The sequence below is a fragment of the Stenella coeruleoalba genome (assembly GCF_951394435.1).
Source record: "Stenella coeruleoalba genome assembly, chromosome: 1".
In the NCBI taxonomy this organism is placed as follows: Eukaryota; Metazoa; Chordata; class Mammalia; order Artiodactyla; family Delphinidae; genus Stenella; species Stenella coeruleoalba.
This window is the reverse complement of record NC_137169.1, coordinates 163,175,632-163,190,364: the sequence shown is the minus strand read 5'-3', so window position 1 is coordinate 163,190,364 and position 14,733 is coordinate 163,175,632.

Sequence of the window (14,733 nt, the reverse complement as noted above, 5' to 3'; positions counted from 1 at the left end):
GTAGATGACTCTTTTTGAATTATGGTTTTCTCAGGGTATATGCCCAGTAGTAGGATTGCTGGATCATATGGTAGTTCTATTTTTAGTTTTTTAAGGAACCTCCATACTGTTCTCCATAGTGGCTGTATCAATTTACATTCCCACCAACAGTGCAAGAGGGGTCCCTTTTCTCCACACCCTCTCCAGCATTTATTGTTTGTAGATTTCTTGATGATGGCAATTCTGACTGGGGTGAGATGATATCTCATTGTAGTTTTGATTTGCATTTCTCTAATGATTAATGACATTGAGCATTCTTTCATGTCTTTGTTCGCAATCTGTATATCTTCTCTGGAGAAATGTCTATTTAGGTCTTCTGCTCACTTTTGGATTGGGTTGTCTGTTTTTTTGATATTGAGCTGCATGAGCTGCTTGTAAATTTTGGAGATTAACCCTTTGTCAATTGCTTCATTTGCAAATATTTTCTTCCATTCTGAGAGTTGTCTTTTCATCTTGTTCATGGTTTCCTTTACTGTGCAAAACCTTTTAGGTTTCATTGGGTCCCATTTGTTTATTTTTCTTTTTATTTCCATTTCTCTAGGAGGTGGATCAGAAAGGATCTTGCTGTGATTTATGTCATAGAGTGTTCTGCCTATGTTTTCCTCTAAGAGTTTTATAGTGTCTGGCCTTACATTTAGGTCTTTAATCCATTTTGAGTTTATTTTTGTGTATGGTGTTAGGAAGTGTTCTAATTTCATTCTTTTACATGTAGCTGTCCAGTTTTCCCAGCACCACTTATTGAAAAGGCTGTCTTTTCTCCATTGTATATTCTTGCCTCCTTTATCAAAGATAAGGTGACCATATGTGTGTGGCCTTATCTATGGGCTTTCTATCCTGGTCCATTGATCTATACTTCAGTTTTTGTGCCAGTACCATACTGTCTGGATTAATGTAGCTTTATAGTATAGTCTGAAGTCAGGGAGTCTGATTCCTCCAGCTCCATTTTTCTTTCTCAAGATTGCTTTGGCTATTCGGGGTCTTTTGTGTTTCCATACAAATTGTGAAATTTCTTGTTCTAGTTCTGTGAAAAATGCCTGTGGTAGTTTGATAGGGATTGCATTGAATATGTAGATTGCTTTGGATAGTAGAGTCATTTTCACAATGTTGATTCTTCCAGTCCAGGAACATGGTATATCTCTTCATCTGTTTGTATCAGCTTTAATTACTTTCATCAGTGTCTTATAGTTTTCTGCATGCAGGTCTTTTGTTTTCTTAGGTAGGTTTATTCCTAAATATTTTATTCTTTTTGCTGCAATGGTAAATGGGAGTGTTTCCTTAATTTCTCTTTCAGATTTTTCATCATTAGTGTATAGGAATGCCAGAGATTTCTGTGCATTAATTTTGTATTCTGCTACTTTACAAAATTCATTGATTAGCTCTAGTAGTTTTCTGGTAGCATCTTTAGGATTCTCTATGTATAGTATCATGTCATCTGCAAACAGCGACAGCTTTACTTCTTTTCCGATTTGGATTCCTTTTATTTCTTTTTCTTCTTTGATTGCTGTGGCTAAAACTTCCAAAACTATGTTGAATAATAGTGCTGAGAGTGGACAACGTTGTCTTTTTCCTGATCTTCGTGGAAATGGTTACAGTTTTTCACCATTGAGAACAATGTTGACTGTGGTTTTGTCATATATGGCTTTTATTATGTTGAGGTAGATTCCCTCTGTGCCTCCTTTCTGAAGGATTTTTATCATAAATGGGTGTTGAATTTTGTCGAAAGCTTTTTCTCCATCTATTGAGATGACCATATGGTTTTTATTTTTCAATTTGTTAATATGGTGTATCACATTGATTGATTGCGTGTATTGAAATATCCTTGCATTCCTGGGATAAGCCCCAGTTGATCATGGTGTATGATCCTTTTAATGTGCTGTTGGATTCTGTTTTCTAGTATTTTGTTGAGGATTTTTGCATCTATGTTCATCAGTGATATTGGCCTGTAGTTTTCTTTCTTTGTGACATCTTTGTCTGGTTTTGGTATCAGGGTGATGGTGGCCTCGTAGAATGAGTTTGGGATTGTTCCTCCCTCTGCTATATTTTGGAAGAGTTTGAGAAGGATAGGTGTTAGCTCTTCTCTAAATGTTTGATAGAATTCGCCTGTGAAGGCATCTGGTCCTGGGCTTTTGTTTGTTGGAAGATTTTTAATCACAGTTTCAATTTCAGTGCTTGTGATTGGTCTGTTTATATTTTCTATTTCTTCCTGAAAGTTGTGCATTTCTAAGAATTTGTCCATTTCTTCCAGGTTTTCCATTTTATTGGCATATAGTTGTTTGTAGTAGTCTCTCATGATCCTTTGTATTTCTGCTCTGTCAGTTGTTACTTCTCCTTTTTCATTTCTAATTCTATTGATTTGAGTTTTCTCCCTTTTGTTCTTGATGCATCTGGCTAATGGTTTATCAATTTTGTTTATCTTCTCAAAGAACAAGCTTTCAGTTTTATTGAGCTTTGCTATTGTTTCCTTCATTTCTTTTTCATGTATTTCTGATCTGATCTTTATGATTTCTTTTCTTCTGCTAACTTTGTGGTTTTCTTGTTCTTCTTTCTCTAATTGCTTTAGGTGTAAGGTTAGGTTGTTTATTTGATAAGTTTCTTGTTTCTTAAGGTAGGATTGTATTGCTATAAACTTCCCTCTTAGAACTGTTTTTGCTGAATCCCATAGGTTTTGCATCTTTGAGTTTTCATTTTCATTTGCTTCTAGGTATTTTTTGATTTCCTCTTTGATTTCTTCAGTGATCTCTTGGTTATTAAGTAGTGTATTGTTTAGCCTCCATGTCTTAGTGTCTTTTACAGATTTTTTCCTGTAATTGATATCTAGTCTCATAGTGTTGTGGTCGGGAAATATACTTGATATGATTTCAATTTTCTTAAATTTATGAAGGTTTGATTTGCCACCCATGATATGATCTATCCTGGAGAATGTTCCATGAGCACTTGAGAAGACAGTGTATTCTGTTGTTTTTGGATGGAATATCCTATAAATATCAATTAAGTCCATCTTGTTTAATGTATCATTTAAAGCTTGTGTTTCCTTATTTATTTTCGTTTTTGATGATCTGCCCATTGGTGAAAGTGGGGTGTTAACATCACCTACAATGATTGTGTTACCATCGATTTCCCCTTTTATGGCTGTTAGTATTTGCCTTATGTATTGAGGTGCTCCTATGTTGGGTGCATAAATATTTACAATTGTTATATCATCTTCTTGGATTGATCCTTTGATCAAGTCTATTTTGTCTGATATGAGAATTACTACTCCAGCTTTCTTTTGATTTCTGTTTGCATGGAATATCTTTTTCCATCCCCTCACTTTCAGTCTGTATGTGTCCCTAGGTCGGAAGTGGGTCTCTTGTAGACAGCATATATATGGCTCTTGTTTTTGTATCCATTCAGCCAGTCTTTGTCTTTTGGTTGGAGCATTTAATCCATTTACCTTTAAGGTAATTATTGATATGCATGTTCCTATTACCATTTTCTTAATTGTTTTTGGTTTGTTATTGTAGGTCTTTTCCTTCTCTTGTGTCTCCTGCCTAGAGAAGTTCCTTTAGCATTTGTTGTAAAGATGGTTTGGTGGTGCTAAATTGTCTTAGCTTTTGTTTCTCTGTGAGTATTTTAATTTCTCGTCTCATTTAATTTGAATGAGATCCTTGCTGGGTAGAGTAATGTTGGTTGTAGGTTTTTCCCTTTCATCACTTTAAATATGTCCTGCCACTCCCTTCTGGCTTTCAGAGTTTCTGCTGAAAGATCAGCTGTTAACTTTATGGGGATTCCCTTGTATGTTATTTGTTGTTTTTCCCTTGCTGCTTTTAATATTTTTTCTTTGTATTTAATATTTGATAGTTTGATTAATATGTGTCTTGGCATGCTTCTCCTTGGATTTATCCTGTATGGGACTCTCTGTGCTTCCTAGACTTGATTGACTATTACCTTTCCCATATTAGGGAAGTTTTCAGCTCTAATCTCTTCACATATTTTCTCAGTCCCTTTCTTTTTCTCTTCTTCTTCTGGTACGCCTATAATTCGAATGTTCATGTGTTTAATATTGTCCCAGAGGTCTCTGAGACTGTCCTCGATTCTTTTCATTCTTTTTTCTTTATTCTGCTCTGCAGTAGTTATTTCCACTCTTTTATCTTCCAGGTCACCTATCAATTCTTCTGCCTCAGTTATTCTGCTACTGATTCCTTCTAGAGAATTTTTAATTTCATTTATTGTGTTGTTCATTATTGTTTGTTTGCTCCTTAGTTCTTCTGTGTCCTTGTTAAATGTTTCTTTTATTTTCTCCATTCTATTTCCAAGATTTTGGATCATCTTTACTATCATTATTCTGAATTCTTTTTCAGGTAGACTGCCTATTTCCTCTTCATTTGTTTGGCCTGGTGGGTTTTTACCTTGCTCCTTTATCTGCTGTGTGTTTCTCTGTCTTCTTATTTTGCTTAGCTTACTGTGTTTGGGGTCTCCTTTTCACAGGCTGCAGGTTCGTAATTCCCGTTGTTTTTGGTGTCTGTCCCCAGTGGCTAAGGTTGGTTCAGTGGGTTGTGTAGGCTTCCTGGTGGAGGGGACTAGTGCCTGTGTTCTGGTGGATGAGGGTGGATCTTGTCTTTCTGGTGGGCAGGTCCACATCTGCTGTGTGTTTTGGGGTGTCTGTGAACTTAGTATGATTTTAGGCAACCTCTCTGCTAATGGGTGGGGTTGTGTTTCTGTCTTGCTAGTTGTTTGGCATCGGGTGTCCAGCACTGTAGATTGCTGGTCGTTTAGTGGAGTTGGTGTTGATATGGAGATCTCTGGGAGTTTTTCACCATTTGATATTACGTGGAGCTGGGAGGTCTCTGGTGGACCAATGTCCTGAACTTGGCTCTCCCACTTCAGAGGCACTGCCCTGACACCCGGTCAGAGCACTGCGACCCTTTTGGGAGGTCTGAGGTCTTCTGCCAGCGTTCAGTAGGTGTTCTGTAGGAGTTGTTCCACATGTAGATGTACTTCTGATGTATTTGTGGGGGGGAAGGTCTCTCCACGTCTTACTCTTCTGCCATCTTGAAGCTCCTTCCCCCTTGTATTGTTTTAAAAGAGCTTTCTAAATGTAAAGTAGTGAAAATTTTAATTGGGTAGGATATTTGCATAAGTTCCAATATTTAACATTTGTTAAACTTGACTTTGGGCAATCAAAAATGGATAAAAAACAAGGAGAAATGAGTAAGTGCTTCCTTCCCCCTTTTCCCAGGATAAGAGGAAAGAAATTTATCATATTTCTTTTTCTTTTCTTTTTCTTTAAATTCCTTGGTTTTGGATTGTTTTGAGGATATGGTGTTTCATGCTTATTACGTTAGACTTGTAGTTATAAACACTGACAACACTTCAAAAAGTTTTGAATGGGCCCCACTCCTGAGAGATTCACATGTAATTGTTCTGAGGTGGGCTTTGGATATAGCTATTTCTTTTAAGAACCAATTCTCCTTCCTCTCATTCCTCAAATGAGCAGACCTGTTTGAGAACCACTAGACTAATGATAGTTTTTCCTGTTTAAAGGAGATGAGTAACTTGAGCTGAAGCTCTGCCTCCTTAATTAGCTTTGTTTTTATTTTGCTCTGTTGAGTGCTTTGTTACAACTAAATTATTGTGTCATTATTACTGTTTTATTGTTAAAGAAATAAAGTAAACAATATGTGTTTGAGTTAAAAAAATAGTTATTGTAGAAATTTCTATGCTACTTTCTCTTTTTTTCTCCAGTGTGTTTCATAGACGTAGCCGTAACCTATGTTGGAAGTCTGTTGCCAAGTCAGCACAAAGAAATTTCAGCACATGATTTGTGGACAAAGCTCAACAACTATGAAAACATATTTTTAAGTGCATATTTTAAATATTAGACTCAGCTACTAGCCCTTAAGACCTCATAGGTTTAAGTTAAAGTAATAAAAATACCATTTAGAGTCAATCAATATGTAATCAAGAAGAAATATATGCTGGAAAAATACCATTTTACTTTAGTTTTTAAAATCTCTCTTTTTTTTTTAATCTCTTGTTCCTCCCCACACTTCCTACTAATTAATTCAAATAATGGAGGATAGATTGAAACCAATCAATTAACTGGTCAATATTTTCAGTCTTCAAAGAACCAACTTTTGGCTTTGTTGATTTATGTTTATCTTCATTTTATTTTTACTAATATTTTCTTGAGTTTATTTGGTGTTCTTTTTTAAAAAATGAATTTCTTGAGATAATTACTTAGAATTTTTTATTTTCAGCTTTTCATAGTCTAAAAAAAAGCTTCAGACTATTATTTTTATTCTAAGCATCGATTTAGCTGTATTGCACAAGTTTTAATGTGTCATATTTTCTTTTTTTTCAGTTTAAAATATTTGATAATGACCATTGTAGTTTCTTCAATGACCCATGGTTTACTTAGAAATGTTTTGCAGAGTTTACAACCATTTGAAGAATGTTTTTAGCTGTATATTTATTAACAAGTTTTGAGATTGATTGAGTTTGTTTTATGGCTCAGCGTATGATCAACTGAGATAACTGTAGGTATATGTAAAAAATATGTGTCTGTGGTAGAGGGTGCAGTGCCCTGGGTATATCAGTGAGGGACGATCTGTTAATATTTGTTTAAGTCTTCTACACAGTTACTGATTTGTTGGAGGTCTGCTTATTCTACCAGAAAATGTTCCATCTATTGTACATGTGTCTTATTTCTAACTCTGTCCATTTTTTTACTTTTATATATTAATATATACATATTTTTAACATTTTTATATTATATATTTTAAAATTATATTTTCTAGTAGATAGACTCTTTTATTATTAGAACATATCTCTCTTTAGTAATGTATCTTGACTCAAATTCTATTTTGTCTACTTCAGTTATAAGGCAATTAAGAAACAAATAAAAAGTTTGTAGATTTAATCCTCAATATATCTATAACTATTTTAAATATAAACACACAATGATAATTTAAAGACAAAGATTGTCATAATGCCACATTTGTCAAATCAGCTTTCTTTTGGTTCATTTTTGCATAATGTGTTTTCCATCTTTTTATATTCATTCATTCTGTCTCTGAACATATATATTATTTGTTTTGTACGGAACACATAGTTTTTACTTTTATTTATTCTTTTATTTATATATTTATTTATTTAGACTGCACAGCACAGCTTGCAGGATCTTAGTTCCCTGACCAGGGATTGAACCTGGGCCCTGGCAGTGAAAGCACGGAGTGCTAACCACTGGACCAGCAGGGAATTCCCTGTAGTTTTTATTTTTAATTAATTATGATAGATGTTCCCAAACTTAGTTCACAGCATTCTTGGGGTCTTAGTAATTTGTTCACGTCATTCCTAGCCAAAAAAGAAATACTTAACAGTTTTATTTATTAAATAACTGGACCCAAACCACTTAATAAGTCTTGTGCCCACCATAATTCTTAGTAATAGCATGTTAGACACTGCTCAACTTCTCAAACCTTGGAATCAGATTATAAACTGCCACCTAATTTCCTATACCATTAATTTTCATTTGGTACTTGTTCTTTATCACAGTCACTGCTGAAAACCCAGCTTTGCAAAGATTTGATGTCACCAAGCAGAACTTTCTGCAACCTAATGTAACTGGGAGCTACTCTGAGCTAGCAGTTTGCAAAATACATGAGAGATATCAAATATTGCTTTGTTTCCACTGAAAATTTAAAATATTCCTTAGGTCTCCTGTGAATTTATGAAGGCCACCAGGGCACCTCAGCCCACAGTTTGGGAAATGTAGTAGTATGACAGTCCTTGTATTTAAAGTGGAATTGTCTGTTTATATTTAATATAATTATTGATGTCTTTGGGACTCAATCAATTATCTTACTATTTGTTTTTTATTTATCCTATGTTTTCTATGTGCTTTATTCTCTTCTATTTTGCCTTCTTATTGATTATCAATTGTACTTATTATTTTACTTATTTCTTTTTATTAGATTATTATGAACATAATAATAATCTACTTTTATTGTTCCTTTAAAAATAATGTGCATCCCTCCAACATAGGAGCACTTCAATACATAAGGCAAATACTAACAGCCATAAAAGGGGAAATCGACAGTAACACATTGATAATAAGGGACTTTAACACTCCACTTTCACCAATGGACAGATCATCCAAAATGAAAATAAATAAGGAAACACAAGCTTTAAATGATACATTAAACAAGATGGACTTAATTGATATTTACAGGACATTCCATCCAAAAACAACAGAATACAAATCTAGAAACAATAAATGCTGGAGAGGGTGTGGGGAAAAGGGAATACTCTTGCACTGCTGGTGGGAATGTAAATTGATACAGCCACTATGGAGAACAGTATGGAGGTTCCTTAAAAAACTACAAATAGAACTACCATACGACCCAGCAATCCCACTACTGGGCATATACCCTGAGAAAACCATAATTCAAAAAGAGTCATGCACCAAAATGTTCATTGCAGCTCTATTTACAATAGCCAGGAGATGGAAGCAACCTAAGTGTCCATCATCGGATGAATGGATAAAGAAGATGTGGCACATATATACAATGGAATATTACTCAGCCATAAAAAGAAATGAAATTGAGTTACTTGTAGTGAGGTGGATAGACCTAGAGTCTGTCATACAGAGTGAAGTAAGTCAGAAAGAGAAAAACAAATACCGTATGCTAACACATATATATGGAATCTAAGAAAAAAAAAAAGGTCATGAAGAACCTAGGGATAAAATGGGAATAAAGACACAGACCTACTAGAGAATGGACTTGAGGATATGGGGAGGGGGAAGGGTAAGCTGTGACAAAGTGAGAGAGTGGCATGGACATATATACACTACGAAACGTAAAATAAATAGCTAGTGGGAAGCAGCCGCATAGCACGGGGAGATCAGCTTGGTGCTTTGAGACCACCTAGAGGGGTGGGATAGGGAGGATGGGAGGGAGGGAGACACAAGAGGGAAAAGATATGGGAACATATGTATAAGTATAACTGATTCACTTTGTTATAAAGTAGAAACTAACACACCATTGTAAAGCAATTATACTCTAATAAAGATGTTAAAAAAAGATAATGTGCATCCTTAACATAGTAATAGGTAATTAACAATTATAACTTCCCCAACAATGTAAGAACCATAGAAAATGCTAACTCCATTTACTTCCCTCCTGTCTTTTGTTCTATCATTATCATGTACTTAAAGTCTACATACGTTTTAAACTAACACTAGTCATAATCAATGTACACACTGCAGGCTGTTTGCTGGACTGTAACCATTTGCTGCTAAGCTGGACCCTAATGACAATGGAGTCCCTCAGCAGGCTCAGCCAAAATTTTGAAAATCTGTGTGGAAATATGCGGTAGGCTAGATAATGAGCTCCCAAAACACCCATGCCCTAATCCTTGGAAACTGTGAATGTTACATAGGATGGCAACAGCGCTTTGCAGATGTGATTCAGTTAAAAACCTTGAAATGGGAAGATCATCCTGGATTATTTGGATGGACCCTAAATTTAATCACAAAGGTCCTTATAGGAAAGAAGCAAAGGATCAAAGGAGACCGAAGAAGATTTGAAAATGGGGCACTGCTGACTTTGAAAGTAGAGAAAGGGGGCCATGAGCCAAAGGCTTTACACTGCCTCTGGAAGGTAGAAAGAGCAAGGAAACCTATACTCCACTTGAGCATCCAGAAAGAACACAACTCTATAGACCCACTGTAGATTTTGACCTCCAGAACTTTAAGAGAATACATTTCTGTTGTTTTAAGCTACTGAGTTTGTGGCAATTTGTTATAGCAGCAATCAGAAACTAACACAAAAGATAATGGCACACGGTGTTAAAAAGTTTGAATTTGTAGAGCCCTGGCTTTGAATCCAATGTCTTCTACTTACTAGCTGTGGTGTCTTAGATGAGCAGCTTAAATTTCTCTGAGCCTCAGTTTCACCTTCATAAAAGTGATAATAATATTTACCTAGTACTTTCGCTGAGAGGGTCAAAGATGCAAAGTATTTAGTAGCATCTTATACATAGAAAGCACTTAATAAATTGTCGTTATAGTAGTTATCATCCATAGAGAAAGGTAGATGCTAACAGGTAGATTCGAATATTCTGCAAAAGTGGGCATGCTCACTTTGCTTCCAAGAGCTTATTTTCTACCTAGGTGTTCGGAGCTAGTTTAGAATAAACTTGTCTAGTTGGAAAAGCCCTGAAGGACCTCAGTGACCAGTGATCTCAGAAGTTCTCCTGAATGAGTGTGTCCCAGATTCAGGCTGGGATTTAATCTCTGCAACCCATGAGTTCTATCATGGTTCCCACGGGACCACTGACAGACATGAGAATTCCTGAAGAAACTGGATCCAACTAGCCATTAGGCCTACAGAATTGCTAAGTTGCTTTTTCCTGTTTAATGGCTTTAATCAGAATTAGGGGACTTAATCTGTGTACCCTACTTAAGCAAAGGATGGTGATCCAAGAAAGCTCATATTTCTTAATTATTTTTCCTAATATTAGACAGTCTTATATCTATCACTACACATTCTCTTTATTAAACCAGCAATTGTTAAGCACGAGTGCCCTTGCCTATGTTTCTTTCCTCATCTTGTACCACTGTCTCCTCTGACTGAGCTGTAGTCCTTCCCCACCACAACCCATTCTCCCCCTTCTTTAAGATATATGTTCTTTCTTCTTTCTGTGATATTCCCTCCATGTGATTACTTTTATCTTCATTCTGACTTTCACTCTTCTTCCAGGTCTCTGCTAAAATCCTGCTTCCTTTCTGAAGCCTTCCCTGATCCTCCCAGGGATTTTGAATCTGGACTACTTCCCTCTGCCCACCCCCATAATAATTTCTAATTGGGCAGTTTACTTTTCCTTTTATATCACTTACTATAAGTTGTGTTTTTTATATTTATGTGCTTTTAAAAATATCTATTTCTCTCAATAGGTATTAGACATGCATATTATACATGCATAATATGAAGGCAAGAAGCCCCATGATTTTTGCTCCTCTAAACTAATACCTAGTCCAGGTGCCTAGCACTCAATTATAAGCAGTCTGTGCATATTTGTTGCAATGAACAGATGAATGATGAATTACCTACAAAACAAAAAAATCAAGAGTCCGGGCTATATCCCTAAAAGCTTTAATTCAGTGGTTGTGGGTTACAGCCCACAAAACTATCTTTTTAAAAAGCTTCACAGGTGATTTTGATAGATAACAGCACTTTGAGAACCACCATGACAAACAGGAAAAACTACTAAGTGAAAAACAACTCCTGTGATTCCAAATGTTATGCCTTCACCTTTTCTTTAGTTGATATGTGGGATGAGTGTAATTTTGATATTCATCTCATCCATTGATGCTGGACAAGGGAAAGGATTCCAAATGGACCTTCTGGTGCCAAAAGTTTTACTAGGAGAGGCTGAATGTCACAGCAAAGCTCACAAGGAGAAGACAGAGATCTAAAACAAAAAAGCAAATGGAATGGATAGTTCTTGGAATGGCATTACTTTCCTTTAATTACCTAAAATTCTTACCTGAGTTCTGGGTATAGCATATGGAATAATTAAAAATTCAAATTTGGATAATATCCCAAATAAAAAAGAATATATGAAACTTCACCTGAGAAAGCTTGATCTAGTTTCTTTTTCCTCCTTCATTGCCAATCCCTCAAATTATGGATGGTTCCTATGATAACTATATTAATATGAACTCTGTAAACTCAAGATATACAAGAGTTTACAAAAAGACTTTTTGTATAGCTTTATTAAGATATATTAAATACAGTAAGTGTACAATTTGATGACTCTTGACATATGTATGTACCATGAAATGATCACCATAATCAAGAAAACAAACATTTCCATCACACTCCCTACAGTTTCCTAATGTTTCTTTGTAATCCATCCATCTCTCTATCTCCTTCTTTAGGCAACCTCCAACCTGCTTCCTCTTACACAGATTGATCTGACTTCTAGAATTTTCTATAAACTGAATCACTCAGTTTGTACTTTTTATTTTTGTCTAGCTTTCACATAGCATAATTATTTTGAGAATAATCCAGGTGTTGCATATAAAAATTTGCGTGGTTTTGTTTTGTTTTGTTTGCTGAATAACATTCAGTTGCAAAAATACACCTTAATTTAGTTTACCCTTTCAGTTGTTGAAGGACTTTTGAATTGTTTCCAGTTGTTGGCTGTTACAAATAAAACCGCTATAAAAATTCATGAACAAGTCTTTATGAGGACATATGCTTTCATTTCTCTTGAGTAAATGCCTAGGAGTGAAATGCTTAGATACATGTGTGTTTAACTTTTAAAGAAACGGCCAAAACTCTGTTTCCAAAGTGGTTGTATCATTTTACCAATGAGCAATGTATGATAATTCTAGTTACTTCACCTTATAGCCAATACTTGGCATGGTGAGTTTTTAAAATTTTAGCCATTCTGGTGGGTGTATAGTGTCATCTCATTGTGATTTTTGTCTTGGATGTCCACTTTGAAATACACCTGACTCAAAACTTCTACTCAAGGCAGGTTGATTTATTCTATACTATAAGTACAAACTACCCTTTATTTCTTCCATGTCTGTTCAAACATGAGCTGACAACCTGGAGTATGCTCTGCTGCCCATACTGCATACTCTCCTTTCTTGAAGGGACCTGAAAATGTTTTGCTTAAGTAACTCTTTAAGTTAAAGAAAAAAGAGCATGCACTTTAAAATTTTTTTAAATATTTTATATTTAAATATATTTATATATTTTATGATATATATTAAATGTTATATATTTGGTGTATTATATAATATATAATATGTACTACATACTTTGTTATAATGTATAATATACATTAGATTTTCTATATGGCATAATATAATATATACTTTGGTATTAAATAATATATGATATTTAATATACACATTATGTATTATATAGATTAATATTATATATTATATATAATATATACAAACTATAAGAAGTTAATATTAGATATTACATTATAATATATATTATATAACTTAATAAAGCTATTATATATAGTTATCTGTTTGCAATATACAATGTAATCATACATGCTATATTATATAACAGCATAAATATAGCATATGTTTTATAATATGAATATAACAATTTATGTATATAAAACAGTATGTTATATTACAGAATATAACATAATTATATTGTTAATTTATATGTAACATGTTATATTATGTATATTTAAATGTTAAATATATTTAAACATGTATATTTACCAAGTGAGGGCGTCAGAGTCTGCTCCATGTGCAAAGTGGTCCTAGCAATGCTTAACTAGTGTGCTAATTTTTATGTAAAATAAATATTCCTGTGAAACATGCTTTACAATCTTTTTTTTGGATTCACTCCTCTAGTGCTGTTAAAGCCACGCTCCTTCCGCTCAGGTTAAGATCACTGGATCTCCCTTTTCAATCACCCCATGGCCTTCACGCTCTTGTGTGACTTCTTAGTAATGGTTTTGTAGATCCCTGTGGGGATTTTCAGGTTATAAAACCCTGTCACACACACTACCTCATCTGATTTTTACAATAACCCTCTCAGATAGCAGAATGCCAATTATGTTTATTTTATATGTGTGGACTCTCAAGATCAGGAATGTTAATTGACTTGCTGGGTTCAAGGCTCCCAGCTAGTAAGTAGCAGAGGCTGGGCAAACCAGAGCCCTGGCCTCCTAATTAAGGAGATTTCATAAAACCCCACCACCCTACCACCCTGTATGCATACACCTTGGAGGCATAGCTCTCTCTTACATTTCTTTCAAACTCCAAAGTGCTGTGCACACTGTCAGTATTCCATCAGCATTTTCTTTAGCTAAATTACTTTGGCAAGTAAATTACTAGATAGTTTAGTTTAGGCTGTTTCACATTTTGAAGTTATTATGATGACCTTAGGAAATTTTGTTTTGTAATTAATAGTGTCTGGCGGGGAGGGAGAAGGGTAAGCTGGGACGAAGTGAGAGAGTAGCACTGACATATATACACTACCAAATGTAAAATAGATAGCTAGTCAGAAGAAGCTGCATAGCACAGGGAGATCAGCTTGGTGCTTTGTGACCACCTAGAGGGGTGGGATAGGGAGGGTCGGGGGGAGACACAAGAGGAAGGGGATATGAGGTTATATGTATACATATAGCTGATTCACTTTGTTATGCAGCAGAAACTAACACAACATTGTAAAGCAATTATACTCCAATAAAGATGTTAAAAAATTAGTTCTATAAATTGAACAAATGTTACATTAAAAATAAAGAGATAAATTGACATTGAAAAAAATAGTGTCTGTGATTGTACTGTAATAGTAATTTAATAAACATGGACAGGCTACAACAACATTCCAGTAAGAAGGGAGCCAGATAGCCACAAAGTCCACAAAAAATATAAGCATAGATTGCTTAACTTACTTGGCATGCTTCTCTTCTGAAAATAAAGCTTTAGGTTTTATCCCATTTCTTCAGTGAACAGGTTCTTTTATGACGTCTAAGGAGATAAGATATTAATAGCAATTTCTTTGGAAACTTGGTTTCCCTTTTCCTCTTAGAAGAGAAGGCACAATCAAGTAGTGAATGGGGCTTCCGTGGTGGAGCAGTGTTTGAGAGTCCGCCTGCCGATGCAGGGGACAGGGGTTCGTGCCCCAGTCCGGGAGGATCCCACGTGCCGCGGAGCGGCTG